This window comes from Halichoerus grypus, chromosome 15, assembly GCF_964656455.1.
Source record: "Halichoerus grypus chromosome 15, mHalGry1.hap1.1, whole genome shotgun sequence".
NCBI lineage: Eukaryota > Metazoa > Chordata > Mammalia > Carnivora > Phocidae > Halichoerus > Halichoerus grypus.
In genome coordinates, this window is record NC_135726.1 from 45,743,831 (window position 1) to 45,761,018 (window position 17,188).

The window sequence follows — 17,188 nt, forward strand, 5'->3', positions numbered from 1 at the left end:
CAGCAGGGTGTCTGCTTCCCCCTCTGCTCCCCCCACCCCCGCTCATGCTTGCATTTGCTTGTTCTCTCTGAAATAAAATCTTAAAAGAGAAATGACCTTAATGCATTCAGAAAACTTGATTGAGGAATTACTGTTTGTCTTGTTTATCACTCTGTCCTCACACTTACAGTGCCCGTTGTGTAACAGGCAGTTGATTTTATTTTATTTTTTTTTTTTTTTTTTTTAAAGATTTTATTTATTTATTTGACAGAGAGAGACACAGCGAGAGAGGGAGCACAAGCAGGGGGAGTGGGAGAGGGAGAAGCAGGCCTCCCGCGGAGCAGGGAGCCCGATGCGGGGCTCGATCCCAGGACCCTGGGACCATGACCTGAGCCGAAGGCAGACGCTTAACGGCTGAGCCACCCAGGCACCCCCAGGCAGTTGATTTTAAAAATTGGGGGAAAAAAAACCACATTAGCTTGAGCCAGAAAATAATTTTTTTAGTAAATTTTTTAAAAAACTAAGCTAAATACCAGGAAGCAATTCATACAATAAAAGTAGAAATTAATGAAATAGTTAATAAAACAGAGTTTATCCAAGGATGTTCTCTTTGAAAAGGCCGTTAGTATAGAACTGGCAGTTTGAAGGAAAAAAAGACACACAGCTTTTTATGTGAGAAAGGTGACATAGCCACATATCAAAGAGAATTAAAAATTTTAAAGTTATATGTATTACTATATACATATATTTCAATATGTATAAAAATACAGAGAATGAATTATCTAGAAAAACCTAAATCATCAAAGTTGACTCAAGATACTAAACAAAACCTGAACAGATCTATAAGCAAAGGAAAATATTGTGGTTATGATTTTTTATAGTTTTGCAGGCACTAAAAAGTTTTAAAGAATCGATAGCCTCTAACAAAATTTTTTTTTAAAGATTTTATTTACTTGAGAGAGAGAGAGAACACAAACGTGGGTGAAGGGCAGAGGGAGAGGGAGAAGCAGACCCCACTGAGCAGGGAGCCTGATGGGGGGCTCCACCCAAGGACCCCAGGATCATAACCTGAACTGAAGGCAGATGCTTAACCGACTGAGCCACTCAGGCGTACCACCTCTAACAAAATTTTGCTAGATCATTCTATAAGGTAAACATCCCAATAATAAAAGTAAATGAGGATAGCCTTTAGAAAGCAAAATCTGGACCAGTATCACTTAAAATACACACAAACATTCCAAATAAAGTTCAATAAATTGAACTCAACAGTCTACTAAAACAATTATAAAACATACAACAATATACCAGGAATACCCAGGGACCTGATTTGTTGTGATTTAATTAGGTATCAGATTTTAGCTTGAGCAATGTAACCATGTTGGAAAAAATTCACTTCAATAATTATTGATTATTCACCTCAAAAGTTATTCACCTCAATATGTTTTAGGTTTTTTTTCTTATTCTCATTTATCTTAGCTTCATCAGCTTTTAAAAAGGAGTGAACAACAACAGATATGAGAAGTTGGCATTCAACAAAAAATTATTACCTTCAGGGAGCCTGGGTGGCTCAGTCGGTTAAGTCATTGCCGTCGCCTCTGGTCATGATCCCAGGGTCCTGGGATCGAGTCCCATATCGGGCTCTTTGTTCAGCAGGAGCCTGCTTTTCCCTCTCCCTCTGCCTGCTGCTCCCCCTGCTTGTGCTCTCTCTGTCAAATAAATAAATAAAATCTTTTAAAAAAATTATTACCTTCCACAAAATAAAAATGAATATTATTACAAACCTCTGTAATGTCACTTTAGTCATACATTAAGACTTGTACTTCCAAATCCATTTTGCTCAGATTGGGCAGGTGTCATTGAATAATCATTCGTCTAGAATAATAGACCCATTCATGATTTCAAATTTTAAATTTGTAAACAGTACATACAATGTTTATATAAAAATGTAACACACAAAAAAGTAAGTAGTATAACAAAATTAGTTTTCACTAATCAGTCAGTATGTTTCTCCTGCCTGGTATCATTTTCATGTGAACAGAGGTCTTCTGGAGACAGTACATTAACTCAAAATTTCTGGAAGTTATGTTCCACAAGACATTAGTACTTTAAGATTTTTTTTTTTACGCAATCTCCACAACCACTGTAGGGCTCGAACTCACAACCCTGAAATCAAGAGTCACATGCTCTACCAACTGAACCAGGCAGGTGCCCCAAAACACTAATACTTTAATGAAAATGGAAGAAAATAATTTTGTGGTCAAACAAGCATGGGAGCTCTGTATACTATATTTCTGGCAGGGAAAATTCACATCAAGTGCCTAACAAGAGACTATCAAAAAAATGTTTCATTTTATCTAATCCACTGTATCTCAGACTTTATAGAACTCCCTGTGCTCTTCTGTACTTTACTGTAGAGAACTCTACTGTAGAGAACCTACTGCAGATGTGATTCTACTTTGGAAGATATTGCCATAACCAGAAGGAGTGGCTTTAAGGATGGAAATGTCAGCATTATGACAGGTGTATGGTTATCTGTATGGCAAGGAAAGCAATTTAAATTATGTTATCCAGGGGCGCCTGGGTGGCTCAGTCTTTAAGTGTCTGCCTTTGGCTCAGGTCATGATCCCAGTGTCCTGGGATCGAGCCCCGCGCCAGGCTCACTGCTCGGCGGGAAGCCTGTTTCTCCCTCTCCCACTGCCCCTGCTTGTGTTCCCTCTCTCGCTGTCTCTCTCTCTCTCTGTCAAAAAATAAATAAAATCTTAAAAAATAAATAAATAAATTATGTTATCCAGTCAGCTGCTTGCTTTTTCTTTAATTTAAAATGATGCTTTTCAGGGCGCCTGAGTGGCTCAGTTGGTTAAGCGGCTGCCTTTGGCTCAGGTCATGAACCCAGGACCCCGGAATTGAGCCCCACATCGGGTTCTTTGCTCAGCGGGGAGCCTGCTTCTCCCTCTCCATCTGCCTGCCACTCCCCCTGCTTGTGCTTGCTCTCTCCTCTCTGTGTCAAATAAGTAAAATCTTAATAAATAAATAAATAATAAAATGGAGCATTTCAATAGAATAGAAACCCCCAGCCCTTAATTCTTTATTAGACTATATATAATTTCTTGCTGCAAAATATTGCATATCTGTGTTCCTTGCTATCCATAAACAAGAGTTTCTCTGAGGTATTTATCAAAAAGTGGGATTGCTCAGTCACAGATTATATTCATTTTCAACCTCATTAGATAATTGTTGTAGAAGTGGAGAACGTCATTGTGGCACCAATTTCCAACCCCTTCAACCAATAAAGTATTATTTCCTTATATTCCCACTTCTGGTATGTGCTTTATAGTGAGTTGAGTATCTTTGCACATCTGTTTATTGCTAAACACTATAATTTACCAGTTCATGTCTTTGCCCATGTTCCTTTTTATTAAAAACTTTCATATGAGAATTGTGGGATTCTAGATAATAATCCTTTACCGAGTATTATAAATGATGGACTTAGCTTCCCCAGATTGTGGCTTACAGCTGTATTTATGGTGATACTGTCATATTAAAATAAAAAAAATTTTTTAATGGAGGCAATCATACCTTTCATTATTATCTAATAATCTTTTTAGTTTTTTACTAGACCCTTGGTTTTCTAGGCACTCAGTTATGTCAGCTGTATATGGATATAATTGTTTTTTTCTGAATATTTATAGTGATTATTTTATTAATCATCTAATAGAAAGAATCTCCGGAATAAGATTTAGGATTAGTGGTGATAGCAGGCATCTAGTTGTTTTCACCTATTTAATGGAAACCACTTAATGTAATGTTTGTTCTAGGTTTGAGGTAAATAGACTTTGTTGTGGCTCAATTGTTTCCTTTAGTCCCTAACTAACTTTTTTATTAGAAATGCCTGCTGAGGGGCGCCTGGGTGGCTCAGTTGGTTAAGCGACTGCCTTCGGCTCAAGTCATGATCTCAGGGTCCTGGGATCGAGCCCTGCATCGGGCTCCCTGCTTGGCGGGAAGCCTGCTTCTCCCTCTCCTACTCCCCCTGCTTGTGTTCCCTCTCTCGCTGTCTCTCTCTCTGTCAAATAAATAAATAAAATCTTAAAAAAAAAAAAAAAAGAAATGCCTGCTGAATATTATCAGATGCTACTTCACATCGATATAATGTTTTTCTCCTTCAATTTGTTAGTGTGATAAATAGTACTTTGGTCATTAAGGCATTATGGTATTAGTACAAGAATGAACAAGTAGACAATGGAACAAAATAAACAGCCCTGAAATAGACTTACATATACGTGGTCATTTGATTTATGACAAAGGTTACTCTGCAATATGGTTACAACATAGCAGTCTTTTCAATAAATAGCACTGGGTCAGTTGTATATCCATATTGATAAAAAATTAATCTTGGCTCTTACCTCACACTACACACATATAAATTCCAGATGCATTAGTAATCTACTTATAAAAAGTAAAGCAAAGGCTTTAGAAGAAAACACAGAATATCTTTCTAGGCTTGAGATAGCAAAGGTTTCTTTTTTTTTTTTTTTTGAGAGTTATTTTTTACTTTTTAAGATTTTATTTATTTTGACGGAGAGACAGAGAGACAGCAAGAGAGGGAACACAAGCAGGGGGAGTGGGAGAAGAAGAAGGAGGCTTCCTGCTGAGCAGGGAGCCCAATGTGGGGCTCAATCCCAAGACCCTGGGATCATGACCTGAGCCGAAGGCAGACGCTTAATGACTGAGCCACCCAGACGCCCCAGATAGCAAAGATTTCTTAAACAGAACAAAAAAGGAACTAACCATTTGGAGAAAAATTGTAAATTTTACTATACTGTTTTTTTATTTTTATTTTTTTAGAGAGGGAGAGAGAGCACATGCACACATGAGTGGGGGGGGGGGGAGAGAGGGAATGAGAGAATCTTAAGCAGGCTCCACACCAAACGTGGAGTCCAATGCAGGGCTTGATCTCACAACTCTGAGATCATGACCTGAGCCGAAATCAAGATTTGGACGCTTAACCAACTGAGCCACCCAGGCGCCCCTAAATTTTACTGTATTAAATTTAAGAATCTATTTTCATCAAAAGACACCATTAAGAAAGTGAAAAGAAGCCACAGAGAGACTATATTTTATATTATATATAAATATAATACAATATATGTTAATATAAAATATATATAACATGTATATAAACAAAAATGTAAATTAATGTATTAGATATATTATAATATATATTATATATATTAAATAAATATATGTATATTTGACCAAAGAGTCAACCAGAATATATAAAGAACCCCTACAGATCAATAAATGACAGACAACCAAATAGGAAATGGGAAAGAAACTCAAACACTTCAAAAAAATGATATCCAAATGGCCAAAAAAGATAACCAAATTTGTTCAAGTTCATTATTAAGAAAATGCAAAAATTAAAACCAGAATGTGATGAGTATGCACCTACCAGAATAGCTAATGAAAAAAATGTGTACAAAGTGCTTGTGTTTAATGCATCCCTACAGTGTGCCATGGAATGCTCTAGCCTTTGACAATATGTTAGTGAATATTGAAGACAAGATCCCCAATCTCCAAGAAAATCTGGGAAACAGACAATCAGTGTGTCCCTAATTAAGAAAAGTTCAGATTCTGATAAGGGTCATGAAAAGATACTGGGAAGGAGAATTACCACAGGGGGACAATTCAGTCGGTCTTTTCATCTGAAGTATATATAGTGGGAGCAGTACAGGTTTTATGCAAGAATAGCCAGGTTAACACTGAAAAAGAAAAGCTACAAAGGGGTCCTAGTCCTACCAGATATTTAAAAATACTAAAAAGTCCCTATAATCAAAATGATGTGGTACTCATGCATGAACAGATCAGTGGAATAGAACAGAAAGTCTATAAATAGACCCAAAAATATAGGAAATTTTAGTCCATGAAGAGATGGGGAAGTGACACTTCTCCAATATACCTTTCTGGATATTTTTTACTTTGGGGACCATGTTAATATTTTAGATATTTAGACAAATAAAGACCCTAAGTTGGAATATAAGCAGGAAAAGGTATTTCCCCACACTACAAGGGAAAAAACCAAGCAACTTTTTTTAAAGTAAGCTCTACACCCAACATAGGTCTACACAATTTCAAAATTGTGACCCCAAATTCAATAGTCACACGCTGTACTGACTGAGCCAGCTAGGTGCCCCTAACCTAAGCAACATTTGAAAGACAATTTGACCATACTCCCTCAAGCCAAAAGCAGGAAAAAAATAAACAAATAATTAGCTAGCTAGTAGAACTGATTTACACAGTGATATAGATCAGTAATTCCTGGGAGTTGAAACTGCAGTTAGGTTAGGCATTAAGTCTTGGTCTGCTGACATGGGTTTTAGCACAAATGACTCCATTTTTGGTCTGCTGTCTCCTTTTTGACAGGTTATAAGGCACTAAGAAGAACAGAGCAACTCCTGTTCTATTCCTGCCAGATGGCATAATCAGAATCTAATCATAAGGAAATCACAGAAAAATGCAAATTCAGCAATATTGTACAGAACAACTGGCCTTTTCTGTTCAAGAAAGTCAAGATCAAGAAAGACAAAGTTTGAGGAATTGTTTCAGATGAAAGGAGACTAAAGAGACAGGACAATTAAATGTAATGGATGACCCTGGACCAGAAAAAAATTTCTATAAAAGCTTTATTGGAACAATTGTGAAATATGAATAAGGTTTATAGATCGAACAAAAGTATTATATCAGTCTAATTTTCCAATTTTGATCATTGTCCTGCGATTACAAAAGAGAATGTATATATTGAAACATTTAGGGGTAAAGGAGCCTATGTATGCAACTGACTTTTCCAAATAACAACTGTTCAGAAAAAAAAAAAATCATAAAACAAATGTAGTAAATGTTAGCAATTGCAGAATCTACACGAAGGGTAGGAATTCTTTGTGGCATTCTTGCAACTTTCCGTAGGGTGAAATTATTTCAAAATAAAAAGTTTTACTAACAAAGAGAATGTGTTTGCATTCTGCCTCCTCCTTTACTTACTCTATGATGTTGTGCAAGCTACTTCACCTCTCTCTGCCTCTGTGTCTGTCACATGAGAATCAAAACAGCACACACAAATGGGGCTGTTATGAGGAATAATTAATACATATAACATTCTTTTTTTTTTTAAGATTTTATTTATTTATTTATTTATTTGACAGAGACAGAGTGAGAGAGGGAACACAAGCAGGGGGAGTGGGAGAGGGAGAAGCAGGCCTCCCGCGGAGCAGGGTGCCCGATGCGGGGCTCGATCCCAGGACCCTGGGACCATAACCTGAGCAGAAGGCAGACGCTTCATGACTGAGCCACCTAGGCGCCCCAATATATATAACATTCTTAAAACTAGCCTGGCAAATAGAGCTAAAGTTTAGCTTTTTACAAGTCTTATTTGAAAATGTGTCTTTTTTTCACCTTCAAGAAAATTTCTCTCCTTGTCTTTTTTTTTTTGCTTCAAATTCCCTCTTCTTCATTATTATTGGTTTCTCCTTCTAGAATTTCTATCAGACATTAGAATTTCTGGAGCTGCCTTTTACATGTCATTTTCTCTCGTGTTTTCCATTTCTTTTCTTTTGAATAGAGTTCTAGGAGCAACTCTGAGCTTGATTTTTTTAGAAGATTTTATTTATTTATTTATTTATTTATTTGAGAAAGGGAGAGCACAAGAGAGCACAAGTAGCAGGAAAGGCGGAGGGAGAAGCAGACTCCCTGCTGAGCAGAGAGCCCAACTCAGGGTGGCTTAATCCCAGGACTCTAGGATCACGACCTGAGCCAAAGGCAGATAGATGCTTAACTGACTGAGTCACCCAGGTGCCCCAGCTTGATTTTTCTATCATCTCTGCCACTGTCTCCATTTTCTCAGGAAGGAAAAAGAATGCATAAAATCGGATTAAGCTTTCAGAATAAAAAAAAGCCCAGTCTGCTCTTTTGGAGATTAGTCTGGTTTTATGCATATGTTTTCTTTTTTAATATTTCAGGGAGTGGGGAACTGAGGTATGGTGGGAGATTTAGAGGCTTAATTGAGTTTTAAAGGCTTTGTTCCAAATTCCTGAGGTCTAGCCACTTTCTGCTATTGGGATCCTTGAAATACTCTGGTGTCATTATAATAAATCTAACTTTTCACTTGTTCTTAATTAAAATTAAGATTTACAATTAAATTACAATTAAAGATTTAAAATTAAAATGATTAAATTAATTCTTTTATAGCCTCAGACTTTGTTTTAAACAATCTTTTTCTTTTAGAATGGTTTTAGATTTACAGAAGAGTTACAAAAATAGTTCAGTTTCCAAATAATGAGCACCCAGTTTCCCCTTTTCTTAACATCTTACATTACTATGGTACATTATCACAACTAATGAATCAATATTGATACATGATTAACTAAAGCCCCATACTCCGGTCAATTTTCTTTAGTTTTTACCTAATGTCCTTCTTCTGTTCCAGAATCCCATCCAGGATACATACATTTAGTCATCCTGTCTCCTTATGCTCCTCAAGATTGTGACAATTTCTCTGAGTGTCCTTGTTTTTGATGTCCATGACAGTTTTGAGAAGTACTGACATTTTATAGAATGTCACTAAAGTTGGGATTGTTTAATGTTTTCCTCCTAGTTAGACTGGGGGTTTGGATTTTTTTGGAGAAAGATCACAACTACCATTCTCAAAACATCATATCAAAGGTATGCTATCAACATAACTTATCACTGATGATGTTAGCCTTAAACACCTAGCTGAGGAAGTGTTTGCCAGGTTTCTCCACTGTAAATTTACTTTTTCCCCTTCCTGTACTTTACTCTATGGAAGAAAGTCACTATGTACAGCCCACACTTAGTGTGTAGGAAGTAATGCTCCAACTACCTGCAGAGGGGGTAATCTACAAATTATCTAGAATTCTTCTATATGGGAGATTTATCTATTCTCTCATCTATTTTTTTTTCTCATTGTTTAAAAAAGTAATTTCTACGCCTCCTGTGGGGCTTGAATTCACAACCCTGAGATCAAGGGTCACATGCTCTACTGACTGAGCCAGGCAGGCACCCCAACTCCCATCTATTTATTTACTCAATCATTTATTTATATCAGGATGGACTCATGGGTATTTATTTTATACTATACTATTTTTTTTCTCAAATTGTTCCAGCTTTGGCTATTGTGAGCTCTTTCAGTTGGCTCCTGTGGCCCTTTGACAAAGTTCCATCATCTTGTTTTTGAGTACTTCCTTTACTTGCTGGTACTACAATATATTCCAAGCTTATTTTGTATATTCTCTGCCCAGTCCTAGAATCAGCCATTTCTCCAAGAGCTATTATTCCTTTCATTTTAGAATGGTATTAGAAGCCAAGATCTGGACACAGAGATTGCTCATTTTCCCTGGGATGTCATTGCTTCCAGGCCCTCTCAGCAGACAAAAGTAAAGAATATATTTGTATATACTAACCCAAGTATATACACATATCTATAATTATATATGTGTGTGTTGTTAAAAAACAAAATTCAACTGAGTAAATTTGAAGGTCTATTGGTTTTATTCCATGATTCCTGAAGCTGGCAGCATCCCATCTAGCAAGCAGAAAGGAGCTCTAGGGAGCTATAGGAAATAGGAAGGTTTTAAGGCAGAAATGGGGTGGGACAAGGAAATTAAAAGAGTGGATAAGAAGGGAAAGATGGTGGTGGAATAGGAGGACCCTAGGCTCACAAATACAACTACATAACTATCATATCATCCTAAATACCCCAGAAATCGATCTGAAGACTGGCAGAAAAAACTCCACAACTAAAGGCAGAGAAGAGGCCACACTGAAGAAGGAAGTATGGAGACACAGCTTGGGAGAGAAACAGATCGTGGTCGCGGCAGCAGCAAGGGATCCATGGTTGCAGAGAAGGGTGAGAGATAGGCTAACACACAGGGGAATGCACAGGAAAAATGAATCCCCACAGCAATTGGTTTGGAAAGCGAGAGGGCCCAAATTTCTTTTTTTTTTTTTTAAGATTTTATTTATTTATTTGACAGAGAGAGACACAGCGAGAGAGGGAACACAAGCAGGGGTTGTGGGGGAGGGAGAAGCAGGCTTCCCGCTGAGCAGGGAGCCCAATATGGGGCTCGATTCCAGGACCCTGGGATCATGACCTGAGCCGAAGGCAGACGCTTAACAACTGAGCCACCCAGGCGCCCCGAGAAGGCCCAAATTTCATGAGTTCTTGCAACCAGTGGGGCTTAATGCCTGGAGTTTTAAAGACCGGCATGCTTGGCTCTAGGAGAGCTTGAAGGGCACTGGGGCTGTTCTTGGGGGAAAGGTAAGGCACACAGCCCACAGACATAGAGCATGGAAACAGCAATCTGAAGAGCTCCTGGGGTACCCGGTGGGGAGGTTACTGCTCATCTTGGAGCGTCCCAGAGAGGCAGTGTTCACAGAGAGCTCTCTGGGAAGAAAGGAATTGTCAGGCATCATTTCCCTCAGCCATCGGTCAGCATAAGCACAGGGCCACCTAAGGAAACCACCCAGGCACCCATACTCACTACCTAACTGCTTACACCAAACCCCACCTCCCTGCACCCTTCCCAGTCACACTGTCCTCAGTCCCAGCTTGGCATGCCCCCTTCCCCAGAAGACTGGCTCAATACCATGTCTCTTGACCTGGGAGTTTTGTGAGGCCTCATTTCCCATGATGGCAGTGATAGGTCTCATTTCACAAGCAGACCAGAGCACACCTAGTTAAAATGAACCACATTCAGGGCGCCTGGGTGGCTCAGTCAGTTAAGCGTCTGCCTTCGGCTCGGGTCATAATCCCAGGGTCCTGGGATCGAGCCCCTGCATCGGGCTCCCTGCTCAGTGGGGAGTCTGCTTCTCCCTCTCCCTCTGCCTGCCACTCTCCCTGCTTGTGCTCACTCTCTCTCTCTGTCAAATAAATAAATAAAATCTTTAAAAAAATAAACATAAAAAAATAAAATGCACCACATTCAGGTCAGGGACCAAACACTGCCCACAACAGGCAAAGAGAGTCTCTGCAGATGACTGACCTGAAGGATAAAGTGGCCAGGACACAACAGCGGAGTGCATGCAGCACACATTGGAGACACTCCCAGAAGTACCAGGTCCAGAGGGACAGGGGACACTACATGGAAAGGGAATATAGTACCTCTTCTTCATGAACCCATTGCCCTCAAGAACAAGAGATGTAGTAGACCTTCCTAACACACAGAAACAGGTACAGAGACTTAGACAAAATGAGAAGACACAGGAATTTGTCCCAAATAAAAAATAGGACAACGCCATTTTTTATTGTGAAACAGATATAAGTAACATACCTGATGGAAAATTTAAAGCAATGATCATAAGGATACTTATAGGACTTGACAAAAGAGTGGAGGACACTCCCTCAAATAAATAAATAAAATCTTTTTAAAAAATAAATAAAAGTAGCAAGACAGAAGAAGACAGTTACATACAAAGGAAATCCCATAAGGCTATCAGCAGATTTCCCAAGCCAGAAAGGAGTGGCATGATATATTCAAAGTGCTGAATGGGAAAAATCTGCAGCCAAGAATACTCTGTCCACAAAGGCTATCATTCAGAAGAGAAGGAGAGATCAAGAGTTTCCCAGACAAGCAAAACTAAAAGAATTCATGACCACTAAACCAGCCCTGCAAGAAATATTAAAAGACTCTTTCAGTGGAAAGGAGAAACCAAAAATGACAGTATGAAGGTAGGAAACACAAAAGCAGTAAAAATGAGTATTTCTGTGAAAAATCAGGCAAGGAACTCACAAAACAAAAAGATGTAAAATATGACATCATATACCTAAAACATGCAGAGAAGAGGAGTAAAGAATGGCTTCAAACTTAAATGACCATCAACTTAATATAGACTGCTATATGTAGAAGATGTTATATACAAACCTAATGGTAGCCACAAAAAAACCCCCCAGCAAACCACAAAAGAAAGACAAGAAAGGATCAGAGAAAAACCTTCAGAAACAACCACAAAACAAGTAATAAAATGGCAATAAATACATTTCTATCAGTAATTACTAGGAATGTAAATGGACTAAATATTCCAGTCAAAAGACATAGGGTGACAAAATGGATAAAAAAAAAATAAAGACCCATCCATATGCTGCCTGCAAGAGATTCATTTTAGACCTAAAGACACCTGCAGATTGAAAGTGAGGGGATGGGAAAATATTTATTATGCAAATGGATGTCAAAAGGAATCTGGAGTGGTAATACTTATAATGGACAAAATACACTTTTTAAAAAGAGATTTTATTTATTTATTTGAGAGAGAGATTGCAAATGAGAGAGCATAAGAAGGGGGAACAGCAGAGGGAGAGGGAGAAGCAGGCTCCCTGCTAAGCAGGGAGCCCCCACGCAGGGCTTGATCCCAGGACTCTGGGATCATGACCTGAACCGAAGGCAGATGCTTACTTAACCAACTGAGCCACCCAGGCGGCCCAACAAAATACACTTTAAAACAAAGACTGTAACAAGAGAAAGAACACTGTATAATAATAAAGAGGAAATCCAACAAGAAGATATAACAATTGTAAATATTTATGCACCCAACATGGGAGCACTCAAACAAAAAACAGTTAATAACAAACATAAAGGAACTAATTGATAATAAATACAATAATAGTAGGGGACTTTAACACCCCACTTATATCAATGGACAGATCATCTATGCAGAAAGTCAACAAGTTAACAATGGCTTAGAGTGACACACTGGACCAGATAGATTTAACAGATATATTCAGAACATTCTATCCTAAAACAGCAGAATACACATTCTTTTCAAGTGTACATGGAACATTCTCCAAAATAGATCACATATTAGGCCAAAAAACAAACCTCAAACAATTCAAAAGGATCAAAATCATACCATGCATCTTTTCTGACCACAATGTTATGAAACTAGAAGTCAACCACAAGAAAAAACCTGGAAAGACCACAAATACATGAAGGTCAAATAACATGCTACTGAACAATTGATGGGTTAATCAGGATATAAAAGAAATAAAAAAAGTACATGGAAACAAATGAAAATAAAAACACAATGGTTCAAAACCTTTGGGATGCAGCAAAGGCAGTTTCTAAGAGGAAAGTTTATTGCAATTAAGGCCTACCTCAAGAAGCAAGAAAAATCTCAAATAACCAACTCTACACCTAAAGGAGCTAGAAAAAGAGTAACAAACAAAACCTAAAAGCAGCAGAAGGAAGGAAATAATAAAGAGTAGAGCAGGAATAAATGATACAGAAACTAAAAACACAACAGAACAGATCAATGAAGCCAAGAGCTGGTTCTTTGAAAATACCAATAAAATTGATAAACCTCTAGCCAGACTTAGCAAGGAAAAAAAAGAAAGGACCCAAATAAATAAAATTACAGATGAGAGAGTAGAAATAACCAACACCACAGAAATACAAATAATTATAATAGAATATTATGAAAAACTGGGGCGCCTGGGTGGCTCAGTCAGTTGAGCGTCTGCCTTCAGCTCGGGTCATGATCCCAGGGTCCTGGGATGGAGCCCCGCATCGGGCTCCTTGCTCAGTGGGGAGGCTGCTTCTCCCTCTGCCTGCCACTCCCCTTACTTGTGCTCTCTCTCTCTGTCAAATAAATAAATAAAATCTTTTAAAAAATTATATGCGAACAAATTGGACAACCTAGAAGAAATGGATAAATTCCTAGAAACATATAACCTACCAAAACTGAAGCAAGAAGAAATAGAAAATTTGAACAGACTGATTACCAGCAATGAAACTGAATCAGTAATCAAAAAACTCCCAACAAACAAAAGTCCAGGACCAGATGGCTTCACAGGCAAATTCTACCAAACATTTAAAGAAGAGTTAATACCTGTTTTTCTCAAAATATTCCAAAAACTAGAAAAGGAAGGAAAACTTCCAAATTCATTCTATAAGGCCAGCACTACCCTGATACCAAAACCAGATAAAGACACCATAAAAAAAGAGAACTATCGGCCAGTATCTTTGAAGAACATAGATGTAAAAATCATCAACAAAATACTAGCAAACCAAATACAACAATACATTAAAAAAATCGTTCACCATGATCAAGTGGGATTTATTCCTGGGTTGCAAGGGGTTCAATATTTACAAATGAATCAACATGATACATCACACCAATAAGAGGAAGGGTAAGAATCATATGTTTATTTGAATAGATGCAGAAAAAGCATGTGACAGAGTACAACATTCATTCATTTAAAAAACACTCAACAAAGTAGGTTTAAAAGGAACATACCTCAACATAATAAAGGCCATATATGAGAAACCCACAGCTAACATCAACTTCAATGGGAAAAACTGAGAGCCTTTCCCCTAACTAAGGTCAGGAACAAGATAAGGTTGTCCACTCTCACCACTTTTATTCAACATAGTACTGTAAGTCCTAGCCACAGCAATCTAGACAACAACAACAACAAAAAAGGTATCCAAGTCAGTAAGGAAGAAGTACAACTTTCAGTATTTGCAGATGATGTGATACTATATAAAGAAAACCCAAAAGACTCTACCCAAAAACCGCTAGAACTGATCAATGAATTCAGTAATGTGGCAGAATAAAAAAATGAATCTACAGAAATCTGTTGCATTTCATACACCAATGAAGAAGCAGAAAGAGAAATTAAAAAAAAAAACACATTTAAAATTACACCAAAAATAGTAAGATACCTAGGAATAAACCTAACCAAAGAGGTGAAAGACCTGTACTCTGAAAACTATAAAATACTGATGAAAGAAATTGAAGATGACAGAAGGAAATGGAAAGACATTCCATGTTCATAGATTGGAAGAACAATCTACACAGTTAGTGCAATCCCTACCAAAATACCAACAGCATTTTTCACAGAGCTAGAACAAACAATCCTAAAATTTGTATGGAACCACAAAAGAACCCAAATAGCCAAATCAATCTTGAAAAGGAAAGCGTATCTGGAGGCATCACAATTCCAGATTTCAAGTTATATTATAAAACCGTTTGGGAAGGCTCAGGTGGCTGGAATTTATGGGGTAGGATCAAGAGAATAGTTCTCTGCAAAGAAGAGTCCCAGAACTGTGCATAGGAATTTTCTTAAAATTTTAATACTAAGTTGTGCATGTGCAGGGAGACTCCACATAACCTAGCAGAGAACAACTGCTGGAGAGCTGTGAGCTGAACGGTGATTCTTGAAGTTACACAGTACTGGGAAACAGGAAATTCAAAACACGTAGAGTGGATAAACACTTCTGAAAACCCTGGTAGTTTGCTAATACCCTAGAAAGTACACATTTTAAGTGTAGGGCTAAGTTAGACCTAAAGCAAAGGCTACTCTAAATCTACCAGAAGCTTCAAAGTAGGCCTTGAAAGGATCAAACTGATTTGCCAGAAAATTAACTGGCTGCTATAAAAAAATCAATATTCTTGAAAGTAAGATAACAAAATCCAAACTCTCAACAACATAGTATCCATGATGTACAGTACACAATAAAAAATGACTAGGCATTCAAAAAAGCTGGAAAATGTGATCCATAAGCAGGAAAAAAAGCAATCAATAGAAATAGAACTTGGGATTACCCAGATACCGGAATTAGAAGGTAGTATAAATATGTTTATTAACTTAATGGAAAATACGGACATTTTATATTGACCATAACTGATGTTCTTCCTTCCTTCGTGTTCGGACTGTATTTTCATCTAAAGTCAATTCTCTTCAACCTGAAGAATTTCCTTTGATAACGAATAAATGGACAATGATGAGAGACAAACTCTCTAGAGGCCTGATACACAAAGGAAGCCATTTAAGATTTCTTTCTAAGTCAGCATGACTATATATAAACTTTGTTCAAACCAAAAGTCTGATTTATGGTCAGCCATGTCTGCATTGTACATCTGCTTTGTGAATGAGTAGCCTAAAGGAGAACCATCTTCTCCTTGAGATATTTATTGATCAATGCTCCTAATCCCTGCATTCCTTGACATTAAAATTTGTGATTCCTGCCTATATGCTAATTATAATCTTTTGAGCTTTTACAAGATGTAAAAAACTATATATTCCTGTAAAAACTGTTCTTTCTCTGGAGCACTTTCTTTCCTGTGAAGAGCATGTTTCCTGGGCAGCTGTCCTAACTTGGGCTCAAATAAAACTCTCTTTCTTAGAGATTCTAAAAGGTTTGTTCATTTTGCGTCAACAATAGGAACCTCCGCAGAAAAACAGAATGTATAAAATAGAACTGAAAATGGAAGCTTTATGGGGCACCTGGGTGGCTCAGTCGGTTAAGCAGCTGGCTCTTGGTTTCAGCTCAGGTCATGATCTCAGGGTCCTGGGATAATGCCCTGTGTGGGCTCCCCAGTCAGTGAGGAGTCTGCTTATCCATCTCCCTCTGCCCCTCCTCCCGCTTGCGCGCTCTCTCTCTTAAATAAATAAATAAATCTTAAAAGAAAAAAAGAAAATGGAAGTTTTACAACTGAAAAAACTGAGATGAAAATTTCACTGAATGCGCATAAGAACAGATGGGAGGCATCGGAAGAAACAGTCAGTAATCACCATGATAGATCAATAATGATCCAATCTGAAGTACAAAAAGGAAAAAGATTGAAAAAACTAAACAGAGGTACTTATGGAATAAGACTTATAACTAAAGTTCTAGAATGAGAGGATTAACAGAATGTGGTAGGACACAAACTATGACCAAAACTACCAAAATTCAACAAATAGAAAATCTTATAATCAGATAGAGAAAAACAATACATAAAATATTGGGGAACAAAAATATGAATAATGCTGACTTAATTAGAAATAGTGGTAGCCAAAAGACCATGGAATAATATCTATAAAGCGCTAAGGAAAAGTATGTCAACTTAGAATTCTATTTCCAGAGAAAATATGCTTTTAAAATGAAGATGAAAGGGCGCCTGGGTGGCTCAGTTGATTAAGCGACTGCCTTCGGCTCAGGTCATGATCCTGGAGTCCCGGGATCGAGTCCCGCATCGGGCTCCCTGCTCGGCAGGGAGTCTGCTTCTCCCTCTGACTCTCCCCCCTCTCATGTGCTCTCTCTCTCTCATTCTCTCTCTCTCAAATAAATAAATAAAATCTTTAAAAAAAATAAAAAAAAATAAAATGAAGATGAAATAAAGTCAGATAATTTAGTCAGATAATTTAAATTTAGATTATAAC

At 37.8% G+C, this 17,188-nt stretch overlaps 1 long non-coding RNA gene across 1 annotated transcript in view; it reads right to left on the reverse strand.

The window, feature by feature from the left end:
• Positions 1–17,188, reverse strand: part of LOC118520214 (uncharacterized) — a 39,080-nt gene that overhangs the window by 19,439 nt on the left and 2,453 nt on the right. The window contains exon 2 of the long non-coding RNA XR_004909572.2: positions 1,527–1,685. This is a non-coding gene — a long non-coding RNA (uncharacterized LOC118520214). The remainder of the gene's footprint in view (positions 1–1,526; positions 1,686–17,188) is intronic.